The 14,253-nt window shown below is 45.7% G+C and overlaps 1 protein-coding gene and 1 long non-coding RNA gene across 4 annotated transcripts in view; one reads left to right on the forward strand and one right to left on the reverse strand.

Moving 5' to 3' along the window:
- The window catches only part of FGFR1 (fibroblast growth factor receptor 1), a 117,127-nt gene that overhangs the window by 65,054 nt on the left and 37,820 nt on the right, over window positions 1-14,253 (reverse strand). The window lies entirely within an intron of this gene.
- Window positions 1-14,253, forward strand: part of LOC309519636 — a 94,926-nt gene that overhangs the window by 33,194 nt on the left and 47,479 nt on the right. The gene's annotated exons all lie outside the window — the stretch shown is intronic.

Here is a 14,253-nt window from a genome sequence, read left to right on the forward strand (position 1 = left end):
GATGGGAAACCCAACTCTGGCAGGAGGGGCACCTACCTGAAGCTCAGCAGCTGGCAAGCTGGCTGCTCTACAGCCTTCAGAGCAAGGAGGGCATAGAGGCAGCAGGGGTTAAAAGCAACGCAAAGGATTTAAAGCCTGACCGACTGCATGGGCCGCACTTGGATATAAACTTCCCCATTAAGTCACTGTTTGCTCAGTGCTCTTGGTTTCCTTGCACAATTGTGGGGCAATGTAGACATATGCAGATCAGCATGTTGTAAAACTGTCCCTGAACTACATTGGTTCATTTGCAGGTGAGGAGGCAGGGATTGCATGTTTAAGTATTTCTCCATAAAAACAATTAAATGCACATTGAAAAGTAGATTTCAGAGAGATGAGTTCTACTCTTGCTTTCTTGCCTGACACATGAAAGGAATTGTTTCCAGGGAAAAATAGTTAACCTTGTCACCACAACAGCACTGATACACTCTAAGAACAGTTTTACTGTCGCATCTATTCTTTGCTAGAAATAGGACCTGGCAAACAAGGAAATCACCGGTGTTTGGCTGGAACACTCATTTCACCATCTTGAGTTATTTGCTGGGTTTCGTTATTGAACTGGGAGGCGGACTCACCATCAATCACAACTCTGCTATTACTTACACGATCATTTAACTCAGGATGAAAGAGATAGAATAAAAACAGCTGATTTTGCTGGGTTAACCAACTCAAACTTACTTCAACCTCCATATTACCTCTATGCCCGTCAACATTGTACTTTGAAGTGAATTCAGGTGGTGATATCCCAAGGCATACTGCAAGAGGGTAGAGATATTTTATTTAATGGAATTTACTGACTGACTGAACCCAAAGTGTACTCATTAATGGCCCCTCGTCATCCTGGGGAAAAGTGACAAGCGGGGTGCCGCAGGGTTCTGTCCTGGGCCCGTTGTTGTTCAACATCTTCATAAACGACTTGGATTGAGGAGATGCTCATAAAAGTTGCAGATGCCACCAAACCGGGGGGGGGGGGGGGGCGCTAATGCTGCAGAATTCAAAATGACCTTCACAGATTGGAGAACTGAGCCCAAGCTATAAAAAAATGCACAAATATAGGATGGGGGACACCTGGCTTAGTGGACCACAAACTTAACATGAGTCAACAGGGTGATGCAGCAGCAAAAAAAGCTAATTCTATTCTAGGCTGCATCAACAGAAGTCTAGTGTCCAGATCAAGGGAAGTAAGAGTAGCACTCTATTCTGCCTTGGTCAGACCACATCTGTAATACTAGGCACCACAAATTAAGAAGGATGTGGATAAGCTGGAAGATGTGCAGAGGAGAGCGAACAAGATGATCAAGGGTCTGGAAACCAAGCCTTATGAGGAATGGTTGAAGGAGCTGGGTATGTTTAGCCTGGAAAAGAAGAGACGGAGAGGAGATATGAGAGCCATCTTCAAATATGTCAAAGGCTGTCACATGGAAGAGGGGACAAGCTTGTTTTCTCCTGCTCTGGAGAGTAGGACTCGAACCCATGGCTTCAAGTTACAAGAAAGGAAATTCTGACTAAACATTCAGAAAAACTTTCTAACAGTAAGAGCTGTTCAACGGTGGAATAGACTCCCACGAGAGGCGGAGAGGTGGACTCTCCTTCCTTGGAGGTTTTAAAGCAGAGGTTGGGTGGCCCTCTGTCCTGGATGCTTGAGCTGAGACTTCTGCATTGCAGAATCTATGATTCTTTACATTTATATCCCACCCTCTTCTGGAGTCCAGAGCAGCATGTAACAAATCAATCTTGTGGAACAATATTCAGTACAGTGGCACCTTGGGTTAAGAACTTAATTCGTCCTGGAGGTCCGTTCTTAACCTGAAACTGTTCTTAATCTGAGGTACCACTTTAGCTAATGGGGCTTCCCGCTGCTACCGCACCGCCGGAGCACGATTTCTGTTCTCATCCTGAAGCAAAGTTCTTAACCCGAGGTACTATTTCTGGGTTAGCGGAGTCTGCAACCTGAAGCGTTTGGAATTCATATTCCAAAATGGGGAGGTTTTTTTCTCTCTACAGTTTCTGAAACAAGGCTCCCACCTTTTCCCCTTTAGTATCTTAAGACCTATCTAGTTAGTTGGACTCTGCCCCCCATGCCTACCTTGCACACCAAATATGAAGGTAGAAAAATCCTGTAAGCTCATAAAAGTTACTAACTGCTTACCAATGTTAGCTATTTGTGGTGTAACACAACACTGATTTTCTGGGTCTTTAGGCTGCCTAAAGATGAATTTTATTCCCCATGTTCAGCACAATGCAACACTCAAGGAAGAAACAGCAAATACAACAAAGCTTCTTCCTCTTTTTCTGGTGGAATCCATCATTTTAGCCATTAATTGACAGAAACTTGACTTTGGTGCTTGGGATACTGATTTCTGAGCCATTTTCTGAATTACTTGCCTCCCTACAACACACACAACTCTAAATTAACTCCTGCTGAAAATAAGAGGGAGGCAGCATCCTAGGCTGGAATCTGATGCCAAAATTATTTGACCCAAGAGAGCGCTTTGAGAAAGGAAGGAGAAGCATTGCCATTAGACTTGGGCTCTTGACTGCATTCTCAAACCTTTTACAGAGCAGAGTTTGCCAGATCAGAGCCAGCCTTCTCAGTGGTAGAATAAATGCTTAATTCTTGGTATCTTCAGCTGGAACTATCTCAGGTAACAGGGCTGATAAGTCCAGGGCTGGAGGAAAGAGGTCTAGATCAGGGTGAGGAACCTATGACCTGCAGATGTTGCTGGACTATAGCTTCCACTGTCCTTGACCATTGGCCATGATGACTGGGGCTGGTGAGGAGGTGTGAGCAATTGACCCTACCAGGGCTCTGGGGCCAGGGATACTGCATGTTGGCACGAGGCCTGCCTTGGCTCACCTTGGGGCTGCTTGCGTGGCACTTTGTCCTTGGGAACATGAACGGGAGGGGAGCGAGTGTGGGCCTTTTGACCTGCACGCTCCCTCCCTGCCATGGGAAACTGAACAACATGAACTGGGGCAAGGGACACAACGCTGCACTTGCCAGTTCACTTGTTCTGGTGAGAGGCACGAGGGAGAACAGAGAGCTATTCCCCCATCACTCCCAAACTGTGCCCCAGGAGCAAAGTATCACCCAAACAGGCCCCCTCTCAGCTCCGCTGTTATTCCTCCTCTACGCAGGGTTCTGTCCAGAACCTTAGAAGTTGAGCTCCCCCATCTACCCTTTTGAGCCTGTTATCACAAGAGAACAGAGCTTGGGACAATACAACCCTTTCAAGTTCTGGCATGCTGCTGTTAAAAAGTTATAAAAAATGGCCTCATTGCCGGGAAAGGTTGGCTTCAGGGAAGTCTGCTGTTATTAGTTTGCCGTCCGGAGAATCCCAAGTTTGAGAACAGATGAGAAGCAGCTGCCACAAAACCCAACATTTGTTTGGAGAGGACAAAGATATCTTTTTTTCTTTTCCTTCCACAGCTCTGCAGCTGGGCTCTGCTTGCCCTCAGTCTGCCTTGTTCCTCTCTAAACCCAGAACGGAGGAAAAAACAGAAAGGGAAGAAGAAAGTGGAAGAGAGGAATGCTGAGATGGTGTATGAATCTGTTCCAGCTGATCTTGCCATTGCTCCACGGAATGAATTTTCACTTCCCTCAGAATCCCCGGATTCCATTGCTTTCCTTTTTAAAAAAACAAAGTTTCTGTCCCTTGTGGGGCTATAGAAAAGTATATTAATATGAAGCCAGGGCCCACAAAAGTCAGAGACTGCAAGCCAGAAGGATCTTCCACGTGGCTAAAAACACCTGAGCTGCAGGGTGGTGTGCAAAAATTGAGATGAATGCACAGTGGAACCTCAGGTTACGTACCGTCCTCCTTATGAAGGTTTTGGGTAACGAGCTCCCCTAACCCGGAAGTAGATGCTCCTTGTTGCGAACTTTGCTCCGGCATGCGAGCGGAAGTCGCGCGCTAGCAGCAACGGGAGGCCCCATTAGCAAAAGTGCGCCTCATGTTAAGAATGATTTTGGGTTAAGAACGGACCTCCGGAACGAATTAAGTTCATAACCGTAGGTACCACTGTACAGCAATAATATTTATATGAGTAGTTTACCCCAAAATAACACTTAAGGGCGATGCTTAATACTTCCTTTTCCAGCCACCATTACAGGAACATCCCAGAACAAAACAGGCTTGAAAAGCAACAATGTGCTCCTTTACATGGAACCCCGTCAATTCAAATTTGTTAATCAAACTTTAATTCATTAAACCGCCAATGAAATGGATTAATGCCTGGCTTACAGCTGTAATTTTAAGATCAGGATGAAGGCACGGCCACACAGCCCTTAGCTCCTTATCTATAGAAGTTGAAACAAACAGTGACCTCGGATCATGAGGCTGGTTTGGATGAATAAGCAATGAGAGATACACAACAGAGTTTAAAGTAGTGAACACACAGAGGCTGCATTCAGAATCAAGGTAAATGATGGCTTATTGCGATACTGGGAACAAGCCACAGCCTCACTTGGCACGCAACACTAAGCCAAATCATGGTTTATTGAGAACACACAAGTGTACAGGCTCACAAAGAGGAGATTGGGATTCTTTTGGCTCTTCTGCAGTTCGGTTGCTGCTGCTGCTAGTTAAGCAATGGTTTGGATTTGCATGTCACTGAAACCCACGCTTGTGGTTTCCCTCTTCTAGGCAAGCCATTAGCCGTAAACCAAAAGCAAACCTTGGTGACAGTTTGTGTTTTGCCTGGAGTGGCCCCAAACCATGAGAACAGACAACATGCTAAGCCAAACCATGGATTAGCTCACTGGAGCACAGCAGCACGGCTGGAGGAGGAGTAAAGCAGTAGGGTTTTCCTCTCTGAGTAGCTGTGTGTTCATGCTAAGCCATGGTTTGGCTTAGTGTTACATGTGAACCAGATGACACTGAGCCCTGGACTCACATGAGCCCCTTCGCATTTCAAGATGAAAAGGAACATACTGGAGCCCAATATTCTTGGTATACATTACAAAGCATCTCCTGCTCCCTGGTTTACACCAAACTGCAAGGCTTCACCACTCAAATTTCTTTACAAAACCTTGTCTGTGACTGTATCTTTTTCCGTTGAGTCCTCTAGCTTCTCTGTGGTTCTTCTTAGGGTCAATCCCTTCACACCCACAGTGACTAACAAGGATGCTGCTAGTTAAATGCCTCTTAATCTCTCTGTGTCTGTGTCTGCCTCTCTCTCTGTGTAATACTGGTATATTAAGCAGTTTTAGCCTTTTCAGTTCCCAGACAGACCTGCTGTCCTCAAACAGAGCTGTCAAGGGCATCCGATTCCTGATGTACCCCTCCGCCCCTGCAGACAATGTCTGGGGAAGAGCAGCCCTCCCAGAAGGACATGAATTATGTACCCCGTGTTCCAAAGTAAGATTTGAGGGCCTCCTATTGCAAACATAAACATTTGACACCACCTGAGCATTTAGCAATGCCTGGATGCTTTTTTGATTTGCAGACATCAGCTTCAAGGAGCACAGGTGGGGTCACCATGTCTCAAAAGTCAATGAAGCTTCCCTTCCCAGCACTGTTCTGTACGAAACTGCCATGATTAATGCCTTTTCTCCCTGTGATAGACAGCTGTTCTCTCCCAGCACCAGCTGATGAGACAAGGAAGTCAGAGGGCAAAGGCAGGCCACTGGCCTTTGAGAACCCAGAGTGCAGGCTGATCAAGAGGCACAGTGGGAATGCAGAGAGAATGTCGGCACAGGCTAATGACCATATCCAGCTCCACCAGCCCCTCCCGCAGAAGGGGGACCACACCATCTAAGCCAGAAGGTGCAGCCTCAAGGTGCCTTAAATGGATTAGTGGTTCCAAAACATCTCTGCTCACCATCTCTGCTCAAGGGACTACTTCATAGTGTTGCTTTAAGACCACTGAGATATGGTTGGAAGAGAAGAGTTTGGATTTGATATCCCGCTTTATCACTACCCGAAGGAGTCTCAAAGTGGCTAACATTCTCCTTTCCCTTCCTCCCCCACAACAAACACTCTGTGAGGTGAGTGGGGCTGAGAGACTTCAGAGAAGTGTGACTGGCCCAAGGTCACCCAGCAGCTGCAGGTGGAGGAGCGGAGATGCGAACCCAGTTCCCCAGATTACAAGTCTACCACTCTTAACCACTACACCACAAACAGTGTAGAAATAAAATTGTCAAAAAATTAAAAGTCACAGCCACCACTGCCACATTGTCCTCAGAAGCCAGCAGCTACTCAGCATCTTATCTCTGCAGCTCCACAAATGAGGCCTTCCCCTCTTTCTTTGGGTGCTGACATCCTCAAAAAAAGGGTCATCAGAGTCCCTGGGCTGGCAGTGGAGCCTCAGTCTGCTCTTCAGGTTGCCTAGGTGACGGGCCTACTTCCTCTTTGCAAGGTACCAATCCTACACTGGAACTAAGCCAACAACAGTGGTACCTCGGGTTAAGAACTTAATTCGTTCTGGAGGATGGTTCTTAACCTGAAACTGTTCTTAACCTGAGGTACCATTTTAGCTATTGGGGCCTCCCGCTGCCGCTGCGCCATTTCTGTTCTCATCCTGAAGCAAAGTTCTTAACCCAAGGTACTATTTCTGGGTTAGCGGAGTCTGTAATCTGAAGCGTCTGTAACCCGAGGTACCGCTGTATTTCAAAGCTCTCTGGGGCAGGCCTAGAGCTCCAAAGAGCCGACTGGACCGAGTGCAAGCACACCAACATGCCCCTTCCCTTCCCCAAACCCCTCTGTTCCAGGAGCAGTGTTGTGGCTTTTTCACTTGGGCACGCTAATTTAGGGGAATCCCCTTTGATCCCTGGGCTCCATCAGGCTCTTTGCAACTTAGCGCAGCAGCCAGGTGCAGCTCTGATCGGAGCAGTGCACAGTCCACTGGTGGCCAGAGACGCCAGCCCCCTCCTCACAGATCCTCCTCTGGCGGCTCTTGAACAAGCCTGGCCCCCCTCGCCCCCTTCCCCATTTCCAGCAATTGTTTAATAAGCCAGATGATCTCTCTGGGCTTTGGTGTCCGCCCCTATTGTGCAGAAAGACTCAAGAGACGCCTCAGGCAGATCCAGGCCTCTGAGAAAAGCTTTCCTCCTTAACAGAGCCTCTGGTAATCACCAGACAGTTCGCATCTAGTAAATTACCATAACACTGGGCAGAAAGCAGGACTCTTCTCTCATTCCCACAGATTTTTGGGGGTTGGCAGAAAGGGGTGAACTGGTAGGAGATAGGAAGAGTAGACTAGTAGTATTTGTACTTTTTAAATAAACTGTGCCCGCTTTCCTATTAAATGCTATCAAGAGTATACATATATGACCAACAGGAATTTAGGAAGGCATCATTTTCCTCTCTGTTCTGTATTTGATACATGCATCAGTTTCTATACTACTGCACTTAAGTTTTCCACCAGAAATGACATTGTTCCTCTCACTGTCCACAGCACTGAAATTATGTAATTTACACAATCAATTATGTAAACTACAATGTCATTACATTATCCCACCCTGTTCAGCCACAGTGCTAGACTGATTTCCATTCTGGACATGGAACGAGTAAGAGAAATTCAGCAATCTCCACTCCAGTTTTCCTTGGAATTCTCCAACATCGCTAATGACCCAGCATGTCCCACTGCTGGAATTTGTGCAAGAATAATGTCAGACTCCCTGGAAAAGACCCTGATGTTGGGAAAGATGGAGGGCACAAGGAGAAGGGGACGACAGAGGATGAGATGGTTGGATGGTGTTCTTGAAGCTACCAGCATAGAATCATAGAATCATAGAATCATAGAGTTGGAAGAGACCACAAGGGCCATCGAGTCCAACCCCCTGCCAAGCAGGAAACACCATCAGAGCACTCCTGACATATGGTTGTCAAGCCTCTGCTTAAAGACCTCCAAAGTAGGAGACTCCACAACACTCCTTGGCAGCAAATTCCACTGTCGAACAGCTCTTACTGTCAGGAAGTTCTTCCGAATGTTTAGGTGGAATCTTCTTTCTTGTAGTTTGGATCCATTGCTCCGTGTCCGCTTCTCTGGAGCAGCAGAAAACAACCTTTCTCCCTCCTCTATGTGACATCCTTTTATATATTTGAACATGGCTATCATATCACCCCTTAACCTCCTCTTCTGCAGGCTAAACATGCCGAGCTCCCTTAGCCGTTCCTCATAAGGCATCGTTTCCAGGCCTTTGACCATTTTGGTTGCCCTCCTCTGGACACGTTCCAGTTTGTCAGTGTCCTTCTTGAATTGTGGTGCCCAGAACTGGACACAGTACTCCAGGTGTGGTCTGACCAGAGCAGAATACAGTGGCACTATTACTTCCCTTGATCTAGATGCTATACTCCTATTGATGCAGCCCAGAATTGCATTGGCTTTTTTAGCTGCCGCGTCACACTGTTGGCTCATGTCAAGTTTGTGGTCAACCAAGACTCCTAGATCCTTTTCACATGTACTGCTCTCAAGCCAGGTGTCACCCATCTTGTATTTGTGCCTCTCATTTTTTTTGCCCAAGTGCAATACTTTACATTTCTCCCTGTTAAAATTCATCTTGTTTGTTTTTGCCCAGTTCTCTAATCTGTCAAGGTCGTTTTGAAGTGTGATCCTGTCCTCTGGGGTGTTAGCCACCCCTCCCAGTTTGGTGTCATCTGCAAATTTGATCAGGATGCCCTTGAGTCCATCATCCAAGTCGTTGATAAAGATGTTGAATAAGACCGGGCCCAAGACAGAACCCTGTGGCACCCCACTAGTCACTCTTCTCCAGGATGAAGAGGAACCATTGATGAGCACCCTTTGGGTTCGGGCAGTCAGCCAGTTACAAATCCACTGAGTGGTAGCATAGTCAAGACCGCATTTTACCAGCTTCTTTACAAGAATATCATGGGGCACCTTGTCAAATGCCTTGCTGAAATCAAGGTAGGCTACATCCACTGCGTTCCCTTCATCTGCCAGGCTTGTAATTCTGTCAAAAAACGAGATCAGGTTAGTCTGACATGACTTATTTTTCAGAAATCCATGCTGACTATTGGTGATCACAGCATTCCTTTCTAGGTGCTCACAGACTGTTTGCTTAATGATCTGCTCCAGAATCTTCCCTGCTATTGATGTCAGACTGACTGGGCGGTAATTATTTGGGTCCTCTCTTTTCCCCTTTTTGAAAATAGGGACAACATTTGCCCTCCTCCAGTCTGCCGGGACTTCGCCTGTTCTCCAGGAATTCTCAAAGATGACTGCCAGTGGTTCTGAGATCACATCTGCCAGTTCTTTTAATACTCTTGGATGCAGTTCATCTGGCCCTGGAGACTTGAATACATCTAAACTAGCCAAATATTCTTGTACTATCTCCTTAGTTATTCTGGGCTGTGTTTCCTTTGCTGAATCATTTGCTCCAAATTCTTCAGGTCGGGCATTGTTTTCTTTATCGGAGAAGACTGAGGCAAAGAAGGCATTGAGGAGTTCAGCCCTTTCTGTGTCCCCTGTTTGCATTTCACCATCTTCTCCTTTGAGTGACCCCACTGTTTCTTTGTTCTTCCTTTTGCTACGAACATACCCATAAAAGCCTTTTTTGTTGCTTTTAACCTCTCTAGCAAGCCTGAGTTCATTCTGTGCTTTAGCTTTTCTGACTTTGTGTCTACACGTGCTGGCTATTTGTTTGAATTCCTCTTTGGTGGTTTCCCCCCTTTTCCATTTTTTGTACACATCCTTTTTTAATCTTAATTCAGTTAAAAGTTCTTTAGATAGCCACCCTGGCTTCTTTAGGCACCTTCCATGTTTCCGTCTCATTGGTATTGCCTGTCGTCGTGCTTTTACTATCTCCCTCTTAACAAACTCCCAGCCATCATGAACTCCCTTTCCTTTTAGTATTGCTGTCCATGGGATCTCACCCAGCACTTCCCTAAGTTTTATGAAGTCGGCTTTCTTAAAGTCAAGAAATTGAGTCCTAGTATGCTTGGCTGCTCCTTTCCGCTGTATAGTAAACTTCAGAAGAGCATGATCACTCGCGCCTAATGATTCTTCCACTTCTACCCCACTCACCAGGTCATCAACATTGGTTAGGACCAGATCTAAAATGGCTGTTCCTCTTGTTGCTTCTCCCACTTTCTGGACAATGAAGTTGTCTGCAAGGCCAGTGAGGAATCTGTTTGACCTTATGCTCTTGGCTGAGTTTGACGTCCAACAAATATCCGGGTAATTGAAGTCCCCCATTACTACTATCTCCCTTCCTTTTGCATGCTTGGCCATCTGTTCCAGGAAGGCATCATCTATGTCCTCCGTTTCGCTTGGGGATCTATAGTAAACTCCCACAATGAGGTCTCTGTTATTCTTCTCTCCCTTAATTTTGACCCAAATGCTCTCACTTTGGCTTTGAGGTTCTAAATCTTGGATCTCTTCACAGGTATACACATCCCTGACATATAACGCCACTCCTCCTCCTTTCTTGTCTGGTCTGTTTCTCTGAAATAGATTGTATCCCCCCATTATTACATTCCAATCGTGGGACTTATCCCACCAGGTTTCAGTGATGCCTATTATGTCATATTTAGTTTGCTGTACCAAGAGCTCAAGCTCATCTTGTTTATTTCCCATGCTTTGCGCATTAGTGTACAGACATTGAAGTCCATTAATCATTCCCCCGTGTCTCTTATTTAAGGATTTTTTCCTCCCACCACTAGGTCCGCGTGCTGTTTGCTCCATTTGGTCTATGACATTTGGATGATCATCTTCATTAATTGATAGACTCCTACCTTCAGGAGCACTGTCTCCCTCCCCCACATTAGTCAGTTTAAAGCCCTCCTGATGAGGTTTCTGAGATTTTTGGCAAAAACATTTCTCCCAACCGTTGTGAGGTGCAGCCCATCACTTGCCAGAAGTCCATCTTCAAGAAACTGCAGTCCGTGATCTAAGAATCCAAACCGTTCCTGTTTACATGAGTTTGATCAAACTGCGGGAGGCAGGGGAAGACAGGAGTGCCTGGCATGCTCTGGTCCAGGGGGTCACGAAGAGTTGGACACGACTAAACGACTAAACAACAAACAACAACAATGTCAGCTGTGGGCTGGGGGAGGAGGGAGAGGAGAAAATGCCACACGTGCCTTGAGCAGGTTCTGGCACTATGGCTTGTCCTCTTCATCTGAGCCCCATCCACATGACTGCCTGGAGGGGGAGGCGGAGAAGGAAGGAAGACGCTCCTGCTCCCTGTCGCTTTCCCAGTGAGGAGCTGTTTCCACTATTCAGGGGTGCCCTGCTGCCGGATGCTCTGGGTGGGACCCTTTCCCCATGTACTCCATCCTTGTTACATTGCCATTGCCTAATTTGTTTGCCTCTGGGCAGAACCCACACCACCTCCTAGAGCAGGTTTCCAAGCTTTTTGGGTCCACGGTTCCCCTGACCAACTGCATTCTTTCTGCAGCTTCCCTGTGGGGCTTAGGGGCTCAGTTATGTCCCCCTTGCCTGCAGAGCCAGCAGCCGCTCACCCCTCCCTTGCAGAGTGGTCCCTCAGCCCCCTCTCCCTGGGACCCCTCTGGGCAACTGCAGCTGCTACCCCTGGTCTCTGAGCTGCACCCCCCATCGCCCCACAGGGGCCTGGGAAGCACCCAGGGTGGATTTGATTTCAATCACTAGTCAGTAAGACTTGATTTAAATACTTGTTTTTTACAGAAAGACTCATTCTTGCTGGTATAATCTTAATATTTACAACCAGATGAAGGTTTCATTTTTAGAATAATAAATTTTCAGAGTAGTTTTTACAGTTATATCAAAAATTACTGATTTGGTTATGCTAGTAGAAATACATTGACACATAATTATGAAATTATTGTGAGATTTAAAAAGTTAAATGTTGATATTTGGGCAACTTTTCTGCTGTACTTTATTGGAAGGAGAAAAAAAATAATTTCCTTAATAACAATTTAAACAATTTATTTAACTAAAACAATAACATAGAATATGTATCCATGTTTGTTAACTGATGTGGTTAAACCATTTTTTAAAAAAACAACAACCTTAGACTGAATTTTAGCACACATGAAAAACTTAAAACAAATCCCTATTTCCTGATGAATAGCCTTTGGACTATAGTGTAACTTAAATTGAAAACTATCTTTAGAAAGACTTTTCCTCCAAAAGCAATTTATTTTAAAAATTGATTTAAATAAAAAACACACCTGTTTTTTTATTTTTAAATCATTGATTTTTATCCACCCTGGAAACACCCCCTGGCCAGTCCCACAGGCACCATTTGCCTGGGGAGCTTGGCAGCTGCAACAAACAGCTGTGCAAGCCTTTGGGAGGCAGAGACTTGAGAGGGCATCAGAGGAAGGGAGGGAGGGAGGGAAAGAGGGACGGAGACCAGTGTTGCCCGCGGCCGCACCCCTGGCCATCATTCGAGGCACCCCGGGTCTTGGAGGAAAGGGGCAAGGTGTACAAGGATTGCTGTGATTTCTGCTCCTCTCACTGCTTGCTTGCTGGAGGACAGGGGGGTAGGAGCAGAAGCAAGGCCAGGAGGTCCAGGGCCTCAGCAGGTGCCCAAAATAATGCCAAGTTGGTCCCGGGGAGGGGAGTAAGCAGCAACACGCAGCAGAGCAAGGAGTTGGCAGCTGGGCTCCTGCAAGGGCATAAAAAAGCCCTCCTGACTCTCATCCCATGAACAGCTATAAGAGTTGGGAAGTAGAGTAGGAAACATTGTGAGGTCTACAGTTCAAATCTCACCTATGCCACAAACTTACTCTGTCAATGTGGAAAGCCACCAGCCAGCATCTCAGACATCTACACTTGCAGCTGGTGGCCAACGTTGTGTGCTGGAGATGTTGCTGGGACGATGGGAGTTGTAGTCCAAGAACTCCTAGAGGGCACCCCACTGCTAAGCATATTTGTGAATGTTAATATCATGCCGCACCCGAAAAAGGAATGGCTGCAAATCCGTAAGATGCAGACCCTATCTGATTAAGAAAATCCAGTTGATAATCATAATTTCTATGGTGTTATTTCATGAAACCCAGAATTCTAATGTTGAATCAACTACAAGACATACACAGAGTATAAGATATGTAATGAACAATCTAATAGAAATGTGGACAGGAGCTGAAATAATTTAGATAAATCCTTCAGGTCAACAAAACAGGCCAGAGTTTCTCAAACTTGGGTATCCAGATGCTTTTGAACTACAATCCTCATCATCCCTGACCACTGGTCCTGCTAGCTGGGGAGGAAGGGAGTTGTAGTCCCAAAACAGCTGGAGACTCAAGTTCGAGATACACTGGCGCTAGGCACACACCATTCATTTAAATGACACCCACCCCCAAAAGAATCCTGGAAAGTCGTTTGCCCCTCACGGAGCTACAATTGCTAGCACCAGTAACAAACTTTTTTTCTAGTTACAGATAGGTAGCCGTGTTGGTCTGCCATAGTCAAAATAAAAAAATTCTTTCCAGTAACACCTTAAAGACCAACTAAGTTAGTTCTTGGTATGAGCTTTCGTGTGCATGCACACTTCTTCAGATACACTGAAACAGAAGTTGCCAGATCCTTCTATATAGTGAGAAGGTGGGGTGGGGTATTACTCAGAAGGGTGGTGGGAATGGGAGATTGGCAGGTAGCTGAGATGAGCCTGCTGACGACTCTTAACGACTGCAATAGGTCTTACAGGAAAAGGCAAGGGGTGCCCCAACAACATCACACATACCATCTCGGGACTATTTAATTGCTCATCGTCTAACATTGTGTATGCCATCAAATGCCAACAGTGTCCTTCAGCTCTCTATATTGGACAAACAGGCCAAACCTTACGCCAAAGAATAAACGGACATAAATCTGACATCAAGAATCACAAAACAGAGAAACCAGTAGGAGAACACTTCAATCTCCCAGGACATTCTATACAAGATCTCGAAGTAGCTGTTTTACTACAAAGGAATTTCAGAAATAGACTGGAAAGAGAAGCTGCTGAATTGCAACTCATTACCAAACTTAAAACCATGGAGAGACCTGGTCTGAACAAAGACATTGGATTCTTATCTCATTATACATGACTAAGCCATTTTTCACCTTCTCACCCCTTGCCTTTTCCTATATAGAAGGATCTGGCAACTTCTGTTTCAGTGTATCTGAAGAAGTGTGCATGCACACGAAAGCTCATACCAAGAACTAACTTAGTTGGTCTTTAAGGTGCTACTGGAAATAATTTTTTTATTTAAACTTTTTTTCGGTGATCATCATAATGGTTTCCAACCTTATGGCATTGTTGTAACCATTACTGAGTTAATG

The sequence above is a fragment of the Podarcis vaucheri genome (genome assembly GCF_965113315.1).
Source record: "Podarcis vaucheri genome assembly, chromosome: 15".
Taxonomy (NCBI): domain Eukaryota; kingdom Metazoa; phylum Chordata; class Lepidosauria; order Squamata; family Lacertidae; genus Podarcis; species Podarcis vaucheri.